This window comes from Panulirus ornatus, chromosome 3 (assembly GCF_036320965.1).
Source record: "Panulirus ornatus isolate Po-2019 chromosome 3, ASM3632096v1, whole genome shotgun sequence".
Lineage (NCBI taxonomy): Eukaryota > Metazoa > Arthropoda > Malacostraca > Decapoda > Palinuridae > Panulirus > Panulirus ornatus.
Window position 1 is genome coordinate 47,617,876 of NC_092226.1, and position 27,628 is coordinate 47,645,503.

Sequence of the window (27,628 nt, forward strand, 5' to 3'; positions counted from 1 at the left end):
TTCTGCTGTTTCTTAGATGAATCAGCCACCAGCGCTGTATCATCAGCGAACAACAACTGACTCACTTCCCAAGCTCTCTCATCCACACAGGCTGCATACTTGCCACTCGTTCCAAAACTCTTGCATTCACCTCCCTAACAACCCATCTATAAGCAAATTAAACAGCCATGGAGACATCACACACCCCTGCCGCAAACCTACATTCACTAAGAACCAATCACTTTCCTCTCTTCCTACACGTACACATGCCTTACATCCTCGATAAAAACTTTTCACTGCTTCTAACAACTTGCCTCCCACACCATATATTCTTAATACCTTCCACAGAGCATCTCTATCAACTCTATCATATGCCTTCTCCAGATCCATAAATGTTACATAAAAATCCATTTGCTTTTCTAAGTATTTCTCACATACATTCTTCAAAGCAAACACTTGATCCACACATCCTCTACCACTTCTGAAACCACACTGCTCTTCCCCAATCTGATGCTCTGTACATGCCTTCACCTTCTCAATCAATACCCTCCCATATAATTTACCAGGAATACTCAATAAACTTATACCTCTGTAATTTGAGCACTCACTCTTATCAACTTTCCCTTTGTACAATGATACTATGCAAGCATTCCTCCAATCCTCAGGCACCTCACCATGAATCATACATACATGAAATAACCTTACCAACCAGTCAACAATACAGTCACCCCCTTTTTTAATAAATTCAATTGCAGTACCATCCAAACCCGCTGCCTTGCCGGCTTTCGTTTTCCGCAAAGCTTTCACTACCTCTTCTCTGTTTACCAAATCACTTTCCCTAACCCTCTCACTTTGCACACCACCTCGACCAAAACACCCTATATCTGCCACTCTGTCATCAAACACATTGAACAAACCTTCAAAATACTCACTCCATCTCCTTTTCACATCACCACTACTTGTTATCACCTCCCTATTAACCCCCTTCACTGAAGTTCCCATTTGTTCCCTTGTCTTACGCACTTTATTTACCTCATTCCAAAACATCTTTCTATTCTCCTTAAAATCTAATGATACTCTCTCACCCCAACTCTCATTTGCCCTCTTTTTCACATCTTGCACCTTTCTCTTGACCTCCTGCCTCTTTCTTTTATACATCTCCCACTCATTTGCATTATTTCCCTGCAAAAATCATCCAAATGCCTCTTTCTTCTCTTTCACCAATAATCTTACTTCTTCATCCCACCACTCACTACCCTTTCTAATCTGCCCACCTCCCACGCTTCTCATGCCACAAGCATCTTTTGTGCAAGCCATCACTGCTCCCCTAAATACATCCCATTCCTCCCCCACTCCCCTTACGTCCTTTGTTCTCACCTTTTTCCATTCTGTACTCAGTCTCTCCTGGTACTTCCTCACACAAGTCATTATTACATGACAGCTAGAGACTGAGTGTGAACGAATGGGGCCTTTGTTGTCTTTTCCTAGCGCTACCCCGCACGCATGAGGGGAGAGGGTGTTGTTATTCCATATGTGGCGGGGTGGCGATGGGAATGAATAAAGGAAGACAGTATGAATTTTGTACATGGGTATATATGTATAAGTCTGTGTGGGTATATATATGTATACATTGAGATGTATAGGTATGTATATTTGTGGATGTGGACGTGTATGTATATATATGTGTATGTGGGTGGGTTGGGCCATTCTTTCGTCTGTTTCTTTGCGCTACCTCGCTAACGCGGGAGACAGCGACAAAGCAAAAAAAAAAAAAAAATATATATATATATATATATATATATATATATATATATATATATATATAAATTTATATTTTTTTCCTGTTTATTATATTTTGCCTCTCTCTCCCGCGTTAGCGAGGTAGCGCAAGGAAGCAGACAAATAGCGGCCCAACCCACCTACATAACATGTAAATACATACACTTCCATACACGCACATATACATACCAATACATTTAAATGTATACAAACATATTTACATACACGTACATATACATATATACACACTTACACAATTCATACTTGCTTCCTCCCAATCCGAGCCTTCGAGGAGGATGAGCACTCACCGCGTGACTCCTTCTTCTGTTTCCCCTTTTAGAAAGTCAAAATACAACCAGGGGAGGGTTTCTATCCCCCCGCTCCCGTCCCCTTTAGTCGCCTTCTACGACACGTGAGGAATGCGTGGGAAGTATTCTTTCTCCCCTATCCCAGGGATAATATATATATTTCTTTTCTTTCTTTCAAACTATTCGCCATTTCCCGCATTAGCGAGGTAGCGTTAAGAACACACACACACACACACACACACACACACACACACACACGCACACACACACATATATATATATATATATATATATATATATATATATATATATATATATATATATATATATATATATATATATATATATATATATATATATCTTTCTTTTCTTTTAAACTATTCGCCATTTCCCGCGTTAGCGAGGTAGCGTTAGGAACAGAGGACTGGGCCTTTTTTTGGAATATCCTCAACTGGCCCCCTCTGTTCCTTCTCTTGGAAAATTAAAAAAAAAAAAAAAAACGACAGGGGAGGATTTCCAGCCCCCCGCTCCCTCCCCTTTTAGTCGCCTTCTACGACACGTAGGGAATACGTGGGAAGTATTCTTAATCCCCTATCCCCAGGGATAATATATATATATATATATATATATATATATATATATATATATATATATATATATATATATATATATATATATATATATATATATATTTATCCCTGGGGAATGTGTACGTGTAGGAAGAGAGGAAAGTGTTTGGTTCTCAGTGAATGTAGGTTTGCGGCAAGGGTGTGTGATGTCTCTATGGTTGTTTAATTTCTTTATGGATAGGGTTGTTAGGGAGGTGAATGCAAGAGTTTTGGAAAGAGGGGCAAGTATGAAGTCTGTTGGGGATGAGAGAGCTTGGGAAGTGAGTCAGTTGTTGTTCGCTGATGATACAGCGCTGGTGGCTGATTCATGTGAGAAACTGCAGAAGCTGGTGACTGAGTTTGGTAAAGTGTGTGAAAGAAGGAAGTTAAGAGTAAATGTGAATAAGAGCAAGGTTATTAGGTACAGTAGGGTTGAGGATCAAGTCAATTGGGGGGTAAGTTTGAATGGAGAAAAACTGGAGGAAGCAAAGTGTTTTAGATATCTGGGAGTGGATCTGGCAGTGGATGGAACCATGGAAGCGGAAGTTAATCATAGGGTGGGGGAGGGGGCGAAAATCCTGGGAGCCTTGAAGAATGTGTGGAAGTCGAAAACATTATCTCGGAAAGCAAAAATGGGTATGTTTGAAGGAATAGTGGTTCCAACAATGAAATGTGGTTGCGAGGCGTGGGCTATGGATAGCGTTGTGCGCAGGAGGGTGGATGTGCTGGAAATGAGATGTTTGAGGACAATGTGTGGTGTGAGGCGGTGTAATCGAGTAAGTAATGTAAGGGTAAGAGAGATGTGTGGAAATAAAAAGAGCGTGGTTGAGAGAGCAGAAGAGGGTGTTTTGAAATGGTTTGGGCACATGGAGAGAATGAGTGAGGAAAGATTGACCAAGAGGATATATGTGTCGGAGGTGGAGGGAACGAGGAGAAGTGGGAGACCAAATTGGAGGTGGAAAGATGGAGTGAAAAAGATTTTGAGTAATCGGCGCCTGAACATGCAGGAGGGTGAAAGGCGTGCAAGGAATAGAGTGAATTGGATCGATGTGGTATACCGGGGTTGACGTGCTGTCGGTGGATTGAATCAGGGCATGTGAAGCGTCTGGGGTAAACCATGGAAAGTTGTGTGGGGCCTGGATGTGGAAAGGGAGCTGTGGTGTCGGGCATTATTGCATGACAGCTAGAGACTGAGTGTGAACGAATGGGGCCTTTGTTGTCTTTTCCTAGCGCTACCTCGCACACATGAGGGGGGAGGGGGATGGTATTCCATATGTGGCGAGGTGGCGATGGGAATGAATAAAGGTAGACAGTGTAAATTGTGTGCATGGATGTATATATATGTGTCTGTTTGTGTATATATATGTGTACATTGAGATGTATAGGTATGAATGTTTGCGTGTGTGGACGTGTATGTATAGGCCCAGTCCTCTGTTCTAAACGCTACCTCGCTAACGCGGGAAATGGCGATTAGTTTGAAAAAGAAAGAAATATATATATATGGAAGGCGGTAAATAAAGTGCGTAAGACAAGGGAGCAAATGGGAACTTCAGTGAAGGGCGCTAATGGGGAGGTGATAACAAGTAGTGGTGATGTGAGAAGGAGATGGAGTGAGTATTTTGAAGGTTTGTTGAATGTGTTTGATGATAGAGTGGCAGATATAGGGTGTTTTGGTCGAGGTGGTGTGCAAAGTGAGAGGGTTAGGGAAAATGATTTGGTAAACTGAGAAGAGGTAGTAAAAGCTTTGCGGAAGATGAAAGCCGGCAAGGCAGCAGGTTTGGATGGTATTGCAGTGGAATTTATTAAAAAAGGGGGTGACTGTATTATTGACTGGTTGGTAAGGTTATTTAATGTATGTATGACTCATGGTGAGGTGCCTGAGGATTGGCGGAATGCGTGCATAGTGCCATTGTACAAAGGCAAAGGGGATAAGAGTGAGTGCTCAAATTACAGAGGTATAAGTTTGTTGAGTATTCCTGGTAAATTATATGGGAGGGTATTGATTGAAAGGGTGAAGGCATGTACAGAGCATCAGATTGGGGAGGAGCAGTGTGGTTTCAGAAGTGGTAGAGGATGTGTGGATCAGGTGTTTGCTTTGAAGAATGTATGTGAGAAATACTTAGAAAAGCAAATGGATTTGTATGTAGCATTTATGGATCTGGAGAAGGCATATGATAGAGTTGATAGAGATGCTCTGTGGAAGGTATTAAGAATATATGATGTGGGAGGCAAGATGTTAGAAGCAGTGAAAAGTTTTTATCGAGGATGTAAGGCATGTGTACGTGTAGGAAGAGAGGAAAGTGATTGGTTCTCAGTGAATATAGGTTTGCGGCAGGGGTGTGTGATGTCTCCATGGTTGTTTAATTTGTTTATGGATCGGGTTGTTAGGGAGGTGAATGCAAGAGTTTTGGAAAGAGGGGCAAGTATGAAGTCTGTTGGGGATGAGAGAGCTTGGGAAGTGAGTCAGTTGTTGTTCGCTGATGATACAGCGCTGGTGGCTGATTCATGTGAGAAACTGCAGAAGCTGGTGACTGAGTTTGGTAAAGTGTGTGAAAGAAGAAAGTTAAGAGTAAATGTGAATAAGAGCAAGGTTATTAGGTACAGTAAGGTTGAGGGTCAAGTCAATTGGGAGGTAAGTTTGAATGGAGCAAAACTGGAGAAAGTAAAGTGTTTTAGATATCTGGGAGTGGATCTGGCAGCGGATGGAACTATAGAAGCGGAAGTGGATCATAGGGTGGGGGAGGGGGCGAAAATCCTGGGAGCCTTGAAGAATGTGTGGAAGTCGAGAACATTATCTCGGAAAGCAAAACTGTGTATGTTTGAAGGAATAGTGGTTCCAACAATGTTGTATGGTTGTAAGGCGTGGGCTATGGATAGAGTTGTGCGCAGGAGGGTGGATGTGCTGGAAATGAGATGTTTGAGGACAATGTGTGGTGTGAGGTGGTTTGATCGAGTAAGTAATGTAAGGGTAAGAGAGTTGTGTGGAAATAAAAAGAGCGTGGTTGAGAGAGCAGAAGAGGGTGTTTTGAAATGGTTTGGGCACATGAAGAGAATGAGTGAGAAAAGATTGACCAAGAGGATATATGTGTCGGAGGTGGAGGGAACAAGGAGAAGTGGGAGACCAAATTGGAGGTGGAAAGATGGAGTGAAAAAGATATAAATATATATATATATATATATATATATATATATATATATATATATATATATATATATATATATATATATATATAAAATATATATATATATATATATATATATATATATATATATATATATATATATATATATATATATATATATATATACATATGTGTGTGTGTGTGTGTGTGTGTGAGTATATAAAGACTAGACTAAGAAAGTTAGTAGCAGATATTGCAACACTAAGTGTCAGTGAACAGTGACCAAGTGCTGTGCCGGCTGAATCGTGATGCGGCAGAAATTACGATGGCAAGGCACTGCTGAGAAAATCCAGACATCCAGCAATCTTTAAGTCTTCTTCCGTAATGACTGTTCCGTGAGTGTCATGCGAGAGCGAGGCAGGGCAGGTTAACTGCTGCCATCACAGGAAAGCGAGGCCGGGCAGGTTAACTGCTGCCATCACAGGAGAGCGAGGCAGAGCAGGTTAACTGCTGCTATCACAGGAGAGCGAGGCAGAGCAGGTTAACTGCTGCCATCACAGGAGAGCGAGGCAGATCAGGTTAACTGCTGCCATCACAGTAGAGCGAGGCAGGGCAGGTTAACTGCTGCCATCACAGGAGAGCGAGGCAAGGCAGGTTAACTGCTGCTATCACAGGAGAGAGAGGCAGGGCAGGTTAACTGCTGCCATCACAGGAGAGCGAGGCAGGGCAGGTTAACTGCTGCCATCACAGGAGAGCGAGGCAGGGCAGGTTAACTGCTGCCATCACAGGAGAGCGAGGCAGGGCAGGTTAACTGCTGCCATCACAAGAGAGCGAGGCATGGCAGGTTAACTGCTAAATAGACAGCCTCCGCATTTTCTTTTCCCACTATGAATAACGGTACCTTCATCAGGATCGACTGAGAACATTGATAAATAGTTAAGTAGTTAATATAACGAACGCTGAAATTATGGATGTGTGTTTTTCAAAAGTACTTGAATAGGTTTACATTTTATTATTAGCAAAAGGGGAAATAAGCTGTATCAAAGCTAACAGGTAATTGAATATGAAAAATGGAAAATAGGGTCAGAAGTGGCGCCTGACATCGCCATGAAAAATGGATAGATAAATCATATGTCTTGCTCGTATTCATAGTAGGTAAACATTTTCTTTAACAACAGCACAGAAATACATCATGCACTTGGGAGAAACATATAATGAGAAACTGCTAACGAACAGTAGCAATGATTGAGAAGGTCACTTGGAAGTATATAACACATTCCTCTGTTAATAGATAAGATGATAGTGGTGAGGGCGGTGAAGCTCAGGTAACATGTGAGATTATCTACCGTAGACGTAGATGCAGCACTCGTAAATATCACTAGAACGTAAGAAGATCATCCCCAACTTCCCCTGATGTGTTTACCGTAATTGTCAAAATTGATGGTGGACATATACCAATGATAATGTTTCATCACGCCTCAACATGAAAACGTAAACACACTCGGTGGACACAACTGAATGTACAGCCAACTCTATTTCCAAACCTGCACAGTCAGTGTTGTCAATCAACTCGCACCGTGAGGTGTGAACCCGGGCAGTATCGACCCGCGTCTTCGAAGCTTTCATTAGTGACCTGGGGTAGGGGGAGCGGGAGATGACTGGTGCCGGCGTGTGAGGGGGTGATAAGGTATCATGGGAAGGAGGGAAGAGAGGAGAGGGGTGATAGAGGAGGACGTTGATACGTGACACCTACATTCAACGAAATAATTTATGGAGCAAAAATTTGAAATAAGCAGGACGAAGCATAGTGAGTGATGGCAGTCGCAAATTAGAATTCTGTTCGTAGCTTGTGCTAGAGTTTTAAATCATTCGATGAAAATGCTACTCCTCTTACCCTCTCTTGATTAGCAGACACACACACACACACACACACACACACACACACACACACATATATATGTCCTAACTTTCCATCCACAGAAGCAAATGTCACCAACTCGAGAGTGACCTTTACACATGCTGGCTTTGTAATAAAGTGTAGCTGGCACGACCTACTTGAGAGATGAAGGACGCATTAGAATAGTTACTTAATAGTTACTTAACCATTTTGTTCTCGATATAATTACCCAGGAGGCTGGCAAGCATTTTTAATCATGATGAATATGAAATAGGAATCTATTGCCACACATCACAGTTTAAAGCCTGTATGAATCGTGTAGTGTTCGCTATGGGTAGCGATGTGCATAGTGAGATATTGTTATGATAGGAGAAGGGTTGGGGTGAGCACCACACTGGTGTACCGGTATATTGTGATGATGAAGCAATTTTCATGATGGGAATGTAGATAATGTATTGTGTTTGTTGTCAGGTTTGGATAAAGTAATAACAAGTTATTCCCTCGTGTCCGCTGTGTCATGTTGAAAAATAATCTGTGGTCCTTGTTAGCTTTCGGCAATACGTACGTTGTGCATGAACATGTTCACCGCTCCATGTTTAGCAACGTGATTTATACGAGCAAATCTGATGATTATAATGATATGCGAGGCTTAATAAGAGATTATAAGTTAGTATCGCGTAAGGCAAATGTAATAAACTGGTAAAATGGATACGAATAACAGTATATCAGCTGGCCAGGTGATGACCATTGTGTCATTATTCCATTTATTATTCATATTGTTGGTAGATTTAGTATCATGGTGTTGGGGTATATTCGGTAAATCATTTCAAAGTTCGTCTCCAAGGCGAAGTGATATCAGGAGATCCCTGTCGTCATGTTATCGACTAATGTCGAGCTCGATATCTGTATGAATCAGTCATGACGACCCCCATCTATTGTGACCCATCCCACCACAGAACCTCACTCCCACCACACTTCCACCACACTCACGCCTTAACATGAAAAAGCCTACCATTGGATTCACTTTTCCTGACGCCTCATATTATGCAGTGCTTCTTATCTATTGCATCCTCGTCACATGTTCGACACTACAGGTCATCAATGATGTGTGAGTAATGACTTAAACATCCATGTGACATGTTTAACCACAAATCAACACCCTCAACCTGGGTGCAGCCATAACATGAAACATAAACTTTAGCAAGTTATTATACAGTGGCGTTGTATGGATTGTAAGATGATTATCGTTTGATATATACGATTAGAGTGAATCCTTAACAAAACCAGCTGTTGTGAGAAATGACTTTATACCGAACAAACAAACGACGGTGTAGAAAACAGGGAGTGGTGTGCAGGATAGCGAATGGGAAGAAACCAGTGAAGTGCTGCTAAAAAAAATGACCTCTTATACGATGGTCACTCCATAACCTTGTGTAACTGTTGTGATCTGAACACAATTTTTTTTATCAACGTCTTGATTCCGCTGCTTCAAGCTTGTACCATCGGAGGCGGCCCCACACATCATGCCTCACTTCCCTCTACGCCTCACGCCCCGTTTTCCTTCCCACCAACACCACCTTTCCACCAGCCCCGCCTATGGTGATCCTTCTTCAGGCAGTTAAATCATCATCAAGTAACTGGTATCATCATTCATCATTAGTCTGATAAGAAAATAATTCCATTTATGAGATTAAATTATTTGTCACTTGGGTTAAGGTAACACCGATATACCACAGTCAGTGTATCACTGGTGTCACTGGTGTGGTCTCAGCCTGAGCTCAGACAACGCCTCTGTTTACCCACGCTTGGCTTCCGCCTCACCACTTGATGTCTCAGGTTCACATGTCACGGTGAGGAAGGAGTAACATCGCGATAGCTGTTACTCGATCGAATACTAGTAACGCCCTTGATATTACAAGCAAACTCCGGACAATGAAAGCTTACAAGCAGCTTGAAATATAAGCTTCGATGTAGCAAGTCGATACTGTCTAGGTTCGCGCCTCACGAAAAGAGAGGATTGACCACGCTGACTATCCCGGTTGGAGGTGGAGGCGGCTGTACAGTGACAAGCGACCAGTGTGATGATGTATTTCATAAATGGTATTGAAAATAGGGTAAATCTCGGGTGGTTGGGAAACTAAAAATGATGTCTTCTTAGATTAAGTTCTATAGGTAATTTCACTTATTTTTACCATAATGAACCCTACATATTCCCAAGCCCTCAAAAGTGTCACGAGAATCGCGTATTGCGTTACCACAGGATTACTCTATAGTATTTCTGTAGGGTAACTTCTGTTAAGTGTATGGTTTGCCACTGATAATGTATCTCTTTCATATCAATCATCATTGCTCTGGTGCCCCTAAACTACATGTGTAATTGGAGTATCAGAGACCTGGATGTCTCACGGTAACAGAAATATCTTTGGAAATTGCGGTTATATCAGTTGTTGACGGAAAACTTTCCATCATAACGTCCAGGTACATTTTGTATTTTTGGTATTCGTATTTACATCAAAGTTAAGAACTCAAATTTTTGTCCTCACGAACAGTCACCAGCGGTGAGGAGCTCAGTGTATTACTAAACCTGCTCACTATTCTTAGACATCACCACAGTAGAAGGTGCAGGAATTGGTTGATCATCCTGTGCTACGTTCAGAGAGATGATGGTACGGTCGAAGTAGGAGCAGGAAGCAGGTCCAGCTCCTGGAACAACACCCAAGACTTGACTGACAGTTATGACGACGCTAATTCTCTCGTCGACAGTGTTCGTATTCCATCCGTGTGTCGTATTTGTGGGACATTCTAGAACATGTTCTGAAACAAGAACTGGTCTCTATAAGGAAATACCGGTAAAATATGATCAACAACGGGTTTTCAGATAAAATTTAATTATTTAGAAGTATTTTAAGAATACCCAACCAACACGCACACACACACACACACACACACACACACACACACATGCTTGTCTAAAGCACGGATATATACATGGCCCTTCCTTGATCTTATTCTCTTTTAAGACTAGTTAACTTGCTACTGTTATGACCTCCCAGTTCATTGTGATATCTGTAAGAACTACACTCTGTGCTTTCAGTTGATTGGCTGTTAAAATCAATTAACCGTTCATTATTGATATCATTATCACACACACGGATGCACGCTGGCTTCCGTGGTGTAGCGGTCAGTGTTACGAAACATGTCATTATGGGCCCGCCAAGGGTCGGGTCCGCATTGGCTCATATCCTGGACGTGGCAGGCGGCCTACACCCAACCCAAGTGTTCATCCTCCCCTCGGGGTTGGTCGGTAAATGGGTATCTGGCTTAGGCTGGTTATGTGATTGTGTGTGTGTGTGTGTGTGTGTGTCGATACACAGGAGTAAAGAGAAGGGGGCAACACGATTATAAAACTTTGTTACCGTAACAAACAAATGGTGATCACCATCAAATACACACACACACACACACACACACACGTACATCTTCTAATGATGTCGACCTTTCTCGTTTTGGAGATGATCAAAAGATTACAGCATTATATCAAAGCAAGTCGAGGGTGTCCCTTCGTCTCTTCTTTATCTGAAATCTATTTGACTTCGAATATTTAGGTGACTTTCTTGGTGCCATGAGGGTCAAATCAGGTTTTGATTATACGCAATCTTTGTCTCGAAAAAGAAAAAGCTGGTAATTCATTATGTTTGCCATTATAGCAAATGATAACAGTCACTTACAAATCATTTATAGATGTTGCAACTGTAAAGAGCAAATTACTTCGTGCGTTAAGATACTACAGCAGCTTCGTGTTCTGAAAGTTTAGTAAGCAAGCATATATAAACAGCTGATTTGCAACTATGCACAACGAAATATTGAACACAGCTAGTAAACATACAAGCAGCTAAAAGCAATTAACGTCGTGGCAGAAAGAAAAAAATGTAAACAATGCAGACGATATGCTTACGTCAGAGCAACAACAGTGGCGCCATCCCACCATTGTGCTTCTTAACTATAAGAGAAACCAGATGTCGCCTTGGAGGACCCGGAAAGATAGACTGATGAGTAAACGGCTGCCTAACTGGATATTCCTTGAGCGCGATAGTGACCATCTTCCAGCACTCAACGACATCACCAGACAGAGAACCAACCAGTGACAAGGTTGGCTTGTTGATAAGATCGCGACAAAAGTGCGACTGACACTTGGCATGTGTCCTGAAGCATGTGTCCTGAAGCATGTGTCCGGAAGCATGTGTCCTGAAGCATGTGTCCGGAAGCATGTGTCCAGAAGCATGTGTCCAGAAGCATGTGTCCAGAAGCATGTGTCCTGAAGCATGTGTCCGGAAGCATGTGTCCTGAAGCATGTGTCCAGAAGCATGTGTCCAGAAGCATGTGTCCTGAAGCATGTGTCCAGAAGCATGTGTCCAGAAGCATGTGTCCAGAAGCATGTGTCCTGAAGCATGTGTCCAGAAGCATGTGTCCTGAAGCATGTGTCCAGAAGCATGTGTCCAGAAGCATGTGTCCTGAAGCATGTGTCCAGAAGCATGTGTCCAGAAGCATGTGTCCAGAAGCATGTGTCCAGAAGCATGTTTCCAGAAGCATGTGTCCTGAAGCATGTGTACAGAAGCATGTGTCCAGAAGCATGTGTCCTGAAGCATGTGTCCTGAAGCATGTGTCCGGAAGCATGTGTCCTGAAGCATGTGTCCGGAAGCATGTGTCCAGAAGCATGTGTCCAGAAGCATGTGTCCAGAAGCATGTGTCCTGAAGCATGTGTCCAGAAGCATGTGTCCAGAAGCATGTGTCCAGAAGCATGTGTCCTGAAGCATGTGTCCGGAAGCATGTGTCCTGAAGCATGTGTCCGGAAGCATGTGTCCGGAAGCATGTGTCCTGAAGCATGTGTCCAGAAGCATGTGTCCTGAAGCATGTGTCCAGAAGCATGTTTCCAGAAGCATGTGTCCGGAAGCATGTGTCCTGAAGCATGTGTCCTGAAGCATGTGTCCGGAAGCATGTGTCCGGAAGCATGTGTCCTGAAGCATGTGTCCAGAAGCATGTGTCCAGAAGCATGTTTCCAGAAGCATGTGTACAGAAGCATGTGTACAGAAGCATGTGTCCTGAAGCATGTGTCCAGAAGCATGTGTCCTGAAGCATGTGTCCAGAAGCATGTGTCCAGACGCATGTGTCCTGAAGCATGTGTTCAGAGGCATGTGTCCTGAAGCATGTGTCCAGAGGCATGTGTCCTGAAGCATGTGTCCAGAGGCATGTGTCCTGAAGCATGTGTCCAGAGGCATGTGTCCTGAAGCATGTGTCCAGAAGCATGTGTCCAGAAGCATGTGTCCTGAAGCATGTGTCCTGAAGCATGTGTCCAGAAGCATGTGTCCAGAAGCATGTGTCCTGAAGCATGTGTCCGGAAGCATGTGTCCTGAAGCATGTGTCCGGAAACATGTGTCCAGAAGCATGGACAAAAAATTATTTGGTTAAATTGCTGACCATTATTCCTGCTCTTTGACCGCTGACGGGAGGAGACTAAACAATGAATGTGTTACATTTTGGGAATACGAAAAGATATCCTGCTGTTGTGACGATGCTTTTGTAATAACAATCCAAAGTTTAGTTTGATAAATGTCAAATTAAAACAAAATGCAAGCGGGTTTAATGGTAGGGTTTGGAGCTAAAGGTGTTATGTATCGAGAAAAAGAATAACTGAAAATAATATCACGTCAGAAAACAGGAAAATTACACTCCAAACTGAAAAAAAACGAATACATTTGACTCTCCAATAAAACTCCAACAGTCGATTTAATCTGTTAAAGTCAACAAGACCATCATCAACATTATCATAGATCAACATCATTATGCGGAGACAAGATTATGTATGATTTACGGTCAATAACACTCCCGGGTATGAGAGTGGTGACTTGCATGTAAGTGAATTTCACGGCTGCCTGTGTGCCTGGATGAAGCAGATAGGTAGTGACCAGCCGTGAGACTGAGGACAGCAGTCGTGGCAGCAGGGAGCGAGAAGGATGCTGGGAAGCAGGTCAGGATGTAAGCCTCGATCAACAGTGATAATAATGCTCTTCATTTTCATTGAGAGAGAGAGAGAGAGAGAGAGAGAGAGAGAGAGAGAGAGAGAGAGAGAGAGAGAGAGAGAGAGAGAGAGAGAGAGAGCAACGTATCATTGAGTAATGATGAAAGGCATGAAATGTGCAATTGTTATTTCTTTTATAAACTTTGTGAAATGAGAAAGAATGAGATAGAATGCTCTTCAGTACAATTTAGTTTTAGACAAATAAGAATTTTCTTTCTATGTAGCTTCGAAGCACATGTAAAGGGAGGTATATGGTTTCATGTCAAAAGATCAGTGGTATAATTATATCCTTAATCCCTTTGCAGATTACCATTCTTGTCTCTCTAGGGTTTAGGATTTTACCTTCACGCTCCTTTCCATTTGTACTACAGTGCATTTACGAATTTCTGTCTTCTTGTTTTTGTAGGTAATGATCCTAAAACTGAAACAGATCGAAGAAGATCAGCTAGAGTTCTTGGTGTGTTAACTTACGTGTTGCAAGTGACAGACATTTGTAGATGAGTGTACAGTAGAGCAACCAACAATGATGGTACGAGGACTGAGATAGCTGAGGGGTCAGGGGACGCTATGGAAAAGAGGAGAGTAAGGGATGACTTGATCACAATCTTTAAAATTATTGTAAAAGGAGGTGAAAAATGAAATAACCAAGCTCTTGGCAGCCCTTTCCAATGTCACTTGCGACGGGGAAAGTCCCAGATGAATGGAAGTCCACTAATCTAATAAAGAATATTCAAGAAGGATAATCTCATTCCTTGACAATCATAATACATTTAGCTTAACCTCCGCAGTTGGAAAACTTATGGAAACTATCATTGGAAACAGCATCGTAAACTTTTTCATCATGTCCAACAAATCTTCTTTCTTTCGTGATAAAGTCATCATGTATGACGACAGTGAAGCAGTTGATGTCATCTATCTAGATTTTCAAAAAGCGTTCAATAACGTTTTGGATGAAAGATTATTAACAAAAATTAAGTCGCATGGCATTGATGAGGTTGTACTTCGGTGGACAGGAAATCGGTTGACTTGGCGTAAACAAAGAGTTGTGGATAAGGGTCAAACCTCAGAATGGTTGGACGTACCAGATGGAGTGCCACAAGTATCAGTCTTGGGACCGGTTCTTTCTTCATATATATCACTGATATTGATGATGGGCTGCATTGCAAAGTATCGAAATTCGTGCATGATACAATGTTGGGAAATAGACCTATAAAGGATCTTGAACGTCTCCAGCTTGAAACTGACATAGACAAACTGATGGACTGGACTCATAAGTGGCAACTGGGTTTTGATGTGCCAAGTTTTGCATATTGATAGCGAAAACGGAAAGCTAGGCTACATTATGGATTTTGTTAAATGAGGAAAAAGACTTGGGCGAAATAATTTCTGGTGACCTTCAACGAAATAAGCAGTTTACAAAAGCAGTGAAAAGAGCAAACAAACTTCTTGGATTCAGAGGTAAGGCGGTCGAATGTAAGTCCAGGAAAATCATCCTTAGTCTTTACAGTTCACTGGTTCATCCCCATCGTGAACACTTGTGTTCAGTTGTGGTCACCTACCGAGAAAACGACACACAGAATGGTGGGAGTGCAACGTTGAGCTACGAAGATGATTTCCGGGCTGAGAGGCAAATCCAACGAGAGCAGATTAAGCGACTTAAATCTGTTTAGGTTAGAAAGTAGAAGGTTAAGAGATGATCCAAAATTATTAAAGGCTTTGATATAATCTTTATCTATCAAGTTACTTATGACTTGACTCGTCTGATTTTATTCGTAGTAATGGATACAAACTCGTGGGCAAACGTTTTACCTCGAATCAGGCGAAGTAGTTTTTCTTCAACTGAATTCTTAACATATGGGACGATTTGCCAGTTAGGTACGTGGTTGAAAGTAGTGCTATAGATACGTGGAAGAATAGACTTGAAGATTTCTCTTCAAGTCCACGACTAACATTATTTGTGCTTCCTTAGTCACATTAACAGTTTGGAACTGTATGTATACCTTTAACCTTTATTACACTATTCTGTGAGTTTCTGATATCTTCATATTACAAGCACCCTCAAAAGGACTCAGTGGTCTGATGTTCTTTGAATTCCTTTGTATCCCTTTGTATTCCTTTGTATTAACCGGTTTAATGATGTCGACAGAGGAAAGTCTTCCTTGCAAAGACAAGTTAGAAAAGATGGAAAGCTGTACATTTAAATTACCAAAGTATTGTATGATTGGGAGAAGGGATGTGATGAAGCTGTGAATGATGATAGTATACAAAAGTTTGTAAAGTTACATGATAAAGTCCCAGAGACAGGCTCTACGTGTGTAGGACTCCTTCCATTCATTTACTGAACAAATAGATAATCATAATCTAGTAACTCCATACACTCATACGTACATAAATATGAATATGTATACACACATACATAATCACATGCATACATGCATACATACATACATGCATACATACATCATTCATTATTTCATTATTTTGCTTTGTCGCTGTCTCCCGCGTTAGCGAGGTAGAGCAAGGAAACAGACAAAAGAATGGCCCAACCCACCCACATACACATGTATATACATAAACGTCCACACACGCAAATATACATACCTATACATCTCAACGTATACATATATATACGCACACAGGCATATACATATATACACATGTACATAATTCATACTGTCTGCCTTTATTCATTTCCACTGCCACCTCGCCACACATGAAATAACAACCCCCTCCCCCCTCATGTGTGCGAGGTAGCGCTAGGAAAAGACAACAAAGGCCCCATTCGTTCACACTCAGTCTCTAGATGTCATGTAATTATGCACCGAAACCACAGCTCCCTTTCCACATCCAGGCCCCACAGAACTTTCCATGGTTTACACCAAGAGGCTTCACATGCCCTGGTTCAATCAATTGACAGCACGTCGACCGCGGTATACCACATCGTTCCAGTTCATTCTATTCCTTGCACGCCTTTACCCTCCTGCATGTTCAGGCCCCGATTACTCAAAATCTTTTTCACTCCATCTTTCCACCTCCAATTTGGTCTCCCACTTCTTCTCCTTCCCTCTACCTCTGACATATATATCCTCTTGGTCAATCTATCCTCACTCATTCTCTCCATGTGACCAAACCATTTCAATACACCTTCTTTTGCTCTCTCAACCACACTCTTTTTATTACCACATATCTCTCTTACCCTATTATTACTTACTCGATCAAACCACCTCACACCACATATTGTCCTCAAACATTTCATTTCCATCACATCCATCCTCCTCCGCACAACTCTATCCATTGCCCATGCCTCGCAGCCATATAACATTGTTGGAACCACTATTCATTCAAACATACCCATTGCTGCTTTCCGAGATAATGTTCTCGACTTCCACACATTCTTCAAGGCTCCCAGATTTTTCGCCCCCTCCCCCACCCTATGATTCACTTCCGCTTCCATGGTTTCATGCGCTGTCAAATCCACTCCCAGATATCTAAAACACTTCACTTCCTCCAGTTCTTCTCCATTCAAACTTACCTCCCAATTGACTTGATCCTCAAACCTAATGACCTTGTTCTTATTCACGTTTACTCTCAACTTTCTCTTTCACATACTTGACCAAACTCAGTCACCAGCTTCTGCAGTTTCTCACATGAATCAGCCACCAGCGCTGTATCATCAGCGAACAAGTGACTCACTTCCCAAGCTCTCTCAGCCACAACAGACTGCATACTTGCCCCTCTTTCCAAAACTCTTTCATTCACCTCCTTAACAACCCCATCCATAAACAAGTTAAACAACCATGGAGACATCACACACCCTTGTCGCAAACCTACATTCACTGAGAACCAATCACTTTCCTCTGTTCCTACATGTACGCATGCCTTATATCCTCAATAAAAACATTTCACTGCTTCTAACAACTTGCTTCCCACACCATATATTCTTAATACCTTCCAGAGAGCATCTCTATCAACTCTATCATATGCCTTCTCCAGATTCATAAATGCTACATACAAATCCATTTGCTTTTCTAAGTGTTTCTCACATACGTTCTTCAAAGCAAACACCTGATCCTTACATCCTCTACCACATCTGAAACCACAATGCTCTTCCCTAATCTGATGCTCTGTACATGCCTTCACCCTTTCAATCAATACCCTCCCATATGATTTCCCAGGAATACTCAACAAACTTATACCTCTGTAATTTGAGCACTCAACCTTATCCCCTTTGCCTTTGTACAATGGCACTATGCAAGCATTCCGCCAATCCTCAGGCACCTCACCATGAATCATACATACATTAGATAACCTTACCAACCAGTCAACAATACAGTCACCCCCTTTTTCAATAAATTCCACTGCAATATCATCCAAACCCGCTGCTTTGCCGGCTTTCATCTTCCGCAAAGCTTTTACTACCTCTTCTCTGTTTACCAAATCATTTTCCCTAACCCTCTCACTTTGCACACCACCTCGACCAAAACACTCTACATCTGTCACTCTATCATCAAACACATTCAGCAAACCTTCAAAATACTCGCTCCATCTCCTTCTCACATCACCACTACTTGTTATCACCACCCCATTAGCCCCCTTCACTGAAGTTCCCTTTTTGTTCCCTTGTCTTACGCACTTTGTTTACCTCCTTCCAAAACATTTTTTATTCTCTCTAAAATTTAATGATACTTTCTCACCCCAACTCTCATTTGCCCTCTTTTTCACCTCTTGCACCTTTCTCTTGACCTCCTGCCTCTTTCTTTTATACATGTCCCACTCATTTGCATTATTTCCCTGCAAAAATCGTCCAAATGCCTCTCTCTTCTCTTTCACTAATAATCTCACTTCTTCATCCCACCACTCACTACCCTTTTTAATCTGCCCACCTCCCACGCTTCTCATGCCAGAAGCATCTTTTGCGCAAGCCATCACTGCTCCCCTAAATACATCCCATTCCTCCTTCACTCAACTTACGTTCTTTGTTCTCACCTTTTTCCATTCTGTACCCAGTCTCTCCTGGCACTTCCTCACACAGGTCTCCTTCCCAAGCTCACTTACTCTCACCACTCTCTTCACCCCAACATTCTTTCTTCTTTTCTGAAAACCTCTACAAATCTTCACCTTAGCCTCCACAAGATAATGATCAGACATCCCTCCAGTTGCACCATTCAGCACATTAACATCCAAAAGTCTCTCTTTCGCGAGCCTATCAATTAACACGTAATCCAATAACGCTCTCTGGCCATCTCTCCTACTTACATACGTATACTTATGTATATCTCTCTTTTTAAACCAGGTATTCCCAATCACCAGTCATTTTTCAGCACAGAAATCTACAAGCTCTTCACCATTTCCATTTACAACACTGAACACCCCATGTATACCAATTATTCCCTCAACTGCCACATTACTCATCTTTGCATTCAAATCACCCATCCCTATAACCCGGTCTCGTGCATCAGAACTATTAACACACTCATTCAGCTGCTCCCAAAACACTTGCCTCTCATGATCTTTCCTCTCATGCCCAGGTGCATATGCACCAATAATCACCCATCTCTCTCCATCAACTTTCAGTTTTACCCATATCAATCTGGAGTTTACTTTCTTACACTCTATCACATGCTCCCACCACTCCTGTTTCAGGAGTAGTGCTACTCCTTCCCTTGCTCTTGTCCTCTCACTAACTCCTGACTTTACTCCCAAGACATTCCAAACCACTCTTCCCCTTTACCCTTGAGCTTCGTTTCACTCAGAGCCAAAACATCCAGGTTCCTTTCCTCAAACATACTACCTATCTCTCCTTTTTTCTCATCTTGGTTTCATCCACACACATTTAGACATGCCAACCTGAGCTTTCGAGGAGAGTGAGCACTCCCCGCGTGATTCCTTCTTCTGTTTCCCCTTTTAGAAAGTCAAAATACAAGGAGTGGAGGGTTTCTAGCACCCCGCTCCCGTCCCCTTTAGTCGCCTTCTACGACACGTGAGGAATGCGTGGGAAGCATGTATAGTTATGTATATACATAGATACATACGTATGGATAGATAGAGAGATATAAAGAGACAAACTTGTAGTAGAAAGATAGATAAAGATTCAGGGAAACAGAAGAATTGTATAAGCTTAGTATTTTGGTGTCAGTGTCTCGTATCGATTAATCGAATACCATCAACAGTATATGAGATGCCTAGACTTTCTGTGCTGAAGACGAATACAGTTAAAGGTTCTGCTAAACACACTGTTATCAGACACACAGCTTTATGTCTATGATTGTTTTTTACTAACATTTCGTTTTCTTTAAGCATAACAGTGCTAAAGTATCTTTTGATCAGGTTATAGGTCGGAGGTCTTCTTTGTAACGTAACGCGTTTCTCAAGTTCCCCCCTTTCGTGAGGCAGCAATTTAAGGGAGCTGCGTGAATTGTGAACCCTGTGTCTTGGTTACTTTATGATACTTGATTTAGCAGTCTGTTATCTGAGTAATTATGGTGCTTACTTGCAGGCAACTTTCATTTTCTTTCTTTTAAGCTATCATTCCTTATAAAGGTGCGGAGGGTGTGTGTGCTGGGGGCAGGGATGGTCAATTAAGTTACGAATAAACAAAGAACAAAGTACTGAATGAAGGCCATACACAGAAGTCTGGAAGGTGGTGAGGCCTGGTGTGGGTGTTGAGCAAGAGGTGAGGGTGTGTGAGGACGTAGAAGGAGGAGGAGGAGGTAATGAGGTGTAACATGGGAGCGTATGTAAGTAGTGAGAAAAACTTGGAAGCAAGGATTTGATGGGGGCGCAGGGAGTGAAGAAGGATTTGATATGGGGTGTAAATGAGACGTGGATGTGATGGGGGTGTTAGACGGAAGTGCCTGAGAGGCTGTAACGCATAACAAAAATATAATGAGACGAAGCAAGGCTAGACACTGGTGATGATAAAGAGGTAATGAAGTGAAATTTGCAAGACATAGTTAAAATAAATTACACTGGATTGGAAAAGTGGTAAGATAAACCTGACAGAGACAAGACGTGCGTTAAGAACTTGTTATCATAAAGAAAATGATAAGACACAAACGCATATTGAGACCTCGTTAAGCCAGGTTGGGTGGAGCCGGTGGGGGATGGGTGATAGTAAGCAGCGGGTCGACTTGCAAGATAATTGCTCTCCAGGGAGCTAAGAGGACGTCAGTTTCAGCACGTCTCCATTATCAATGTATGTCGTTTGAAGGTTGCAAATATTCTCGAGCCCTCACTATCACCCGCACTATTCTTTCAACATCTGCTCAATACCTTAAGGGTAAGAGAATTCTATCAGTAAGAGTGTGATATAAAAAAATAAAAGAGAAATCTGATTTTCTCGGGTTACGAATCTTCAGCAACTGTTCTGAGTTGAACCTGACATTCATAAAGGTCACAGTTCATCTATTCCTTTACGGTCATCCCCAAAACACACACCAGGATCTTGTATTTTCATACTGGTCAGGCTGGTTTGGGTTTTGTACAGTCGGAGCACTGAGGCTCATCGTTCAGACGGACGGACAAGCACAAATGCCCACACGGAGCGGAGGCAGGAACCCACAGGTTACCTCACTACGACCTAGGGCGTCCAGGTCAGTGGGACGAGATACACACGCTCGTTGCGTCTGGGGTGTCTAAGGTCAGGGAGCTTTGTTTCACAGACTCGTCCTCTCTTGAGAGCCTGGGTCAAAGTGCCTTGTTCCACAGACTCGTTGTCTTTGGGATGTCTGGGTCAGGAGGCGGAGGTGTCCATCACTCTGTGTCATTCTCTGACGCTAGTGTGTTTGGTTGATGTTTGCAGTTTCATTGCCGAATTGATATGCTATGATAAATGAATCTGTGAGAAAAACGGGAAATTATTTTCCCTTTTGATTGACTGAATGAGAGACTCCAGAGACAAGGGACTAAGATAGTTCATGAATCAAGAGAGCTGAGCCACAGTGAGAAGCCGAGGTTTATAGATAAGCCTACCATGGCGGAGAGATGAGAGAAGGGTGGCCTCATCACGACCAACAAGTTTGTATGTCAGTTGGACGACCATCCTTTAGGAGGTGTAGTGACGTGGTACACATAGGTTAAAACATTATAGGCTGGAAGCTTGATAGGAAAGATGTGAAGATGTACTCTTATACAGTAAGGTTTATGGACGGTTAGACACGAATGAGCAGGAAATTGTGGCTGTTGGTAAAGAAACTTCAAGATCCGGGGGTCTCACGTGTGTAAATCTCCCTCCCTGTTCATTGCAAATAGGTGATACACACACACACACACACACACACAAGCACACACACACACATACACACACACACACACACACACACACACACACACACACACACACACACACACACACACACACGTACACATATTAAAGCTATTACTGGGAGGCGTTGCATTAGAGGAGGATTTGTTTTCTATGACTACCGCTTATGTTAACTTCATCTAGAGTTTTCGTAAAAGCTCTTTAATTAATCTTGTTTCATTATCAGTGGGATATGTCGGTCAACCTACGTTTACCATTTGCCTCGATGATAGTTTTCTTCGACACAGCAATTATGATGTCTTTATGGTTGACCCCTTAGAATTAGCTACAGATTCCATGTTATAAAGACTGGGCATTACTGTAGCCAGCAATCCAGGGTTCAGGACCTCCCCTGCTCCTGTCAACATGGTCATGTTGTAAATACCAGTAACACACAGACTCATGAGTGTTAGTAATTATCTTTGGCTCGTTCCTGTGATGACTTCATTCATCATTAGTTCTCGTCAAGGATGAACTGCACAGACCAATAAAGATACAACTAGTTGTATGTATCAAGGACACTTCAGTAGCAAAGAGAGTTCTTGAGTTACTTGCCGTACATCACTCGAGAAAACTAAGGCGGCGTCAGACTACAGGGAGTCTCATACTTCTCCACGGTGACCTGATGTCATGTTTGTGGAAGGCGATCATGCCAGATACCTACAAAACAAAGCGTCATATATAATGTTCACAGCTTCAGTACTCCTTCTACTTTCCTCAAGTGTGAGATGATATGGGATAGTTTCAGACGCGGAAATGCAAACGACCCGACCTCTATATGACTCAGGTTTTGGGGACAGCAACTGTAGATGAAGTAGTGATCAGGGATCGCCTGCGTGTCTTTATTAAGAAAACCTGAAATTTACTCGAATATGTACACAAGTTATTTGATGATCACAGGCCAGTGCAGGTTCCTTTTCGTGTGATGTAAGAAAACTACAAAAACTAAATCAGTTGTAGACGACATTAAGGAAATGAGTTCCTTATTCATGATGTGGTATACGTATGTTCCCCTCTGGCCAAATTATGCATGACGCTTTGCTTTTGCTTTCGAGAGAAGAGAGATGCCTCTCGACCAGTGCTGTACAGGAAAGCTAAATTTTCCCATCATGAAGTAGACTAAGTATTTTCTTTATCTGTCTTATCTTAGACGTATTTGATCATACGAATAAGGTGACATATGATGTTTGACTACGATGTTCGGCCGGCAGTGTATTGCATCCCAGAAAGTTGCCTCTCCTGGCTTTGTCTACGAAACACACGCCTGGAGTAGAAGTCGTGTTGCTCTCTGACCACGATCAGTGATTAGGTTGTTTAGATTTCATACACCGATGTGCGCAATTACGTTATACAGTAGAAGTGAAGTAATCTATTACATACACATATACACCTTTGACCGAAGGCAACGCTAACACCATGTGAATGATATTGTGCTTGAACACTGCTGTGTCCATGTACCTCATTACACATTATATCTAAGCTCTGTACAGTGTTGGAGAACGCGTAGCGACGACAAGATGATGTATAGGCACCTGGGTTGGATCCGAACCCCTAGGAGGGACGTAAGGCCACCTCGGCCACAGCAAGGCCAAAATGCACATTCACCAGATTCCACTGTTTTTCCCCCGTGCCCCAGCCTCAGCCATGGTGACATGGCCTTTAATCTAGTGGGGCCCCGATGGTGTGACGAATGTATCGATGGAAAGGCTTGAAAGATTTAAATCCCTGGAAGAAGTGACTGAACCTCCCTCCCAGGGGTTCGAATCTAACCCCTGGTGTATATTGAAGTGTTAGAAAAACCCTAGCACAATGCATGAGAGTATGAACCACCCAGTGCGGCCTTTTTATTTAGGGTTGTAATGTTGAAGTTGTAGTTCGTAGGACACGGAGGAGGGGAATGATATCTCTCGTTGTAGGATTAGTATTGATATAAACAACGATTCTTGTGATTATCGGCGCTACCTTGATAAGGCGAGAAAGGCAGTTTGGTTTGAAATAAAAGATCTTGTATATGTTCATCTTAGGTGTCTTTGTAGAGGCGAAGTAACTACTTCATCTTCGTCGCCCTGACGCTCGTTTCAAGTAAAGTTATCATTAGGATGATAAAGAGAAGACGTATTATTCATCTCAGCATCTCAGTACAAATAGAAATTCTCATCTCAGATACGTATTTCCACCGAGCTTCAACTAAAGGAGACCAGCCAGACAGAGTGTGCACGTGGGATCCAGTGGCTGCACTTCCCTCACCATCTGCTCCCCAGCTTGTGGCACAATACCACACCCTCCGTCTTTCCAGGTTTCCTTAGACGTTCTGCAGCAGGAGAGTGTCTCGATAATTCCTCATGAAACGTTTCTGTTAAAGAAACGACATGTTTACTTGGAATGCCAAACCGGTTTGGGTAAATAAGTATGTGATATTCTCTCGGTACCATTTCTTGCGATACGGTTCTGGAGGTATTTGATATCGCGCCAGAGTGAGTGGAATTTACGACCCAGGAAGACAAGCTGATGATGGGTCCAGGAGAAGGATGGACGCCTGGCTGGACACGAATTCGTTGCGTCCGTAGAGGATTATTACAGTGTACCTGAGGAAACCGTGGGGAATTATGATGGTAGGTCAGTATCTCTCCGTGACCAGATTATGATCTGTTATTGATTCATTGTTATAATTCTCAAGTTTTTAGCTGATAATATAAAAAATCGTTAGCCAGGAAAGTGGTCTGCATTATCTATGATGTTCAGGATGATGGGAACATTTCATATGTTAAGGATACTGGTAAAATAACCTTTATGGGTTATCTTGTGTTTATCTTATACTGTCAGAGTACTTTTGTACTTGCTTAACTTTATCTTATGTCCTCTGGTTCGTCTTATGATCATATCCTTCAGAAAACTGTTCATTTCCTACGTCGTCATTGTCAGTCAGGGTTACATAAGAGTTGCGATAAAGTCAACCCTCACTTTTCTCTCTTCCATACCAAGCAAAGTTTAGCAGTGCCTGTAGACTTTCCTTGTGATTTAGCTCTCTTGATTCTGGTATCATTTTTGTTACTTTGCTGGTTTTGGCCTTATGTCTGGCGTGAGCTGCTTCCTAAACAATTCTTTCAGCAGATAGTTAGTCTCTTCAACATGTCTCCTAAGATGTGACTCTGGTGACAGGTTAAGGACAACAGAGACTACCAGGCTTTTCTCACACACATATTCCTCCACGTTGTGACCTGCTAGATGATGATCACATGAAGGCCACCTTGCACTGCGGCCCATCCTCATTACTTCACATTTGTGTATTTGGGTTGAACTTCATCAATCATACATCAGATCAGCGTTAGAGAGTGTCAACTTTCCCTTGTAAGGTCATGCGTTCCCACATGACCATAGCATCATCTGCACTCCATCCATGCCTTCAGGCAGTTCATTTAAACAGACCATGAAGAATAATTGTCCCAGAACAGAACCGTGTGGCACTCGACTGTTCACCTGTGTGTGTGTGTGTGTGTGTGTGTTGTGTGTGTGTGTGTGTGTGTGTGTGTGTGTGTGTGTGTGTGTGTGTGTGTGTGTGTGTGTGTGTGTGAATATTATATGTGAGTTACGAGGAGAGAGTTTTACGTCGTGCTGCCGTCTCTTAACTTTGAATATATTTATCATGTTTTTGTGACGTGGATGTCAGTAGTTTATTACCAAACTACCATGTGAGCTGCTGGTGTTGGTCAGAGAGGGTGGAGAGGTTCACCGAGATGAAGGCCTCTTGGTAGGTGTTGTAAGAAGGGCCCTGGATGATTCTGCTTGGCTCTTTTCTATACTCTTTCTAGCTGGTCCCCTGTGTAGTTGTTAGCGATGAGAACCAGGTTGGGAATGCGGAGGTGAATGAAGATGGTGTAAACATACCTGCGTCTAAGTTGGTTGAACGCTTAGTATCTTCAGTCGGAGGAGAAGGTACAGACGATATGAGGAAGATTTGATTTTATGCTGATACGACTCTTCCAGTTCAAACCGTCGTCTACAATGACATCAAGAAACTTGAATTCTCTGACCACCTAAACGATGTCAGGGCTTAGTGTAATACCAGGGGGCAGGGTGTTGTCTGCACTCGGTTTGATGAGCATGTGTGTGTGTGTGTGTGTGTGTGTGTGTGTGTGTGTGTGTGTGTGTGTGTGTGTGTGTATAATACGACCTCTGTCCTTCAGCTTCAGCCATCCTACATTCTCTCTACTCCCTCCTCATACCCTCCCTGATCCCCCAGAGAACACCACACCCATCGCCTAAGTCCCTCTCTCTTTCTCTTGATATGGTGCCAGCTCCCTGTCGTACACGACGGCGGACTCGTTTGCAAGGCCACTCCCTCCCTCTCAGATATTGTTTAGTATTTTCATTTATATCGTCCGCTTGTCGTGGCCGAGAGTTAGTCTCTCCTGAACCACCACTTCATCTGATTACTGCCAATCTAGACGCTGGCAAGCCACACGGGAGAAGAAGCAATCTGGTTAAAAGTAGACACAGAAGTAATAATATAAAGTGTGCATGTGTCTTGGGGTATGCAAAGTATCTCTTTATCTGTCAAATGATTCCTTTAGCCGTTGCATTTCTAATGATGTCAATTACTTAAGTTATACGTATCTAAAAATATGATACTTGGGTTGTTTAGTTTACGAGGCCGATGTAACATACTCAGTCGCACAGTTACACTGCATAAATTCCCTATATCTTCACAGAAGATGTTGTAAGCACATTAGTTTTTTACGTGCATTGCATTGCACTCGTACTGTCAGCTTTATTTCACTGTGACAGTGGATCTAGAGTCGTCCACGTCACTAGAGTGCTTGATAGTCATTTATCTTCTACATTAACCTGAGTTATCCACTTAAACTCGTTCCTCCAGACAACATTCCACCCTCACTTACACATTGTTCCCTCTGCATACAGTCCGTAGTCATTCTATCGGCAGTGGATGACGCGGTATTACGCTGCTTCCACGCCTTCGCTTCCTAACTCACACTCAGAGGTGACTAAGAAATCATGAAGACGTTAGGGCACGAGCTATACGTTGGAGGCTTTAGTGATGGACAAAAGTCCACATCAAGGTCGAACCTTATTTGAAAAGGAAAACGAGGAAACAAGGGAGAGTATTTGAAATTTCTGGAGAAAATGGAAAACCAGTCTTTTAGAATGCGCCAGGTCGTAGTTATTAGGAAAGATACTAGAGGGTAGAGTTGCAAATTATTAAGGTGTAGGGAAGGAAACAGTTATAAAAACGGCCCACCTCAGAATTGCCAATGGTCACACATTGATCATATGATGTAGCACCTTGCCAAGCATTGCGTAGTCTTACTAGTGGTGGAGATACACAAGCAGCCATCACTGGGAGCAAAAACCAAAATAATACCTATAGAAGAGGGAAAAGTGAACCAACATCACGGCGTAGGGCAAGCGGGTCAAGTTTTAAAGTTTACCTGCGAGTGTTTTTAAGTCTGACATCGACTCAAATATGTCAAGTAGGTATGCAGAGCTAGGACCACTCCAGATGTGAGAGCAGTGCTCCTTGTGCTGAGAGGAGCAGTTG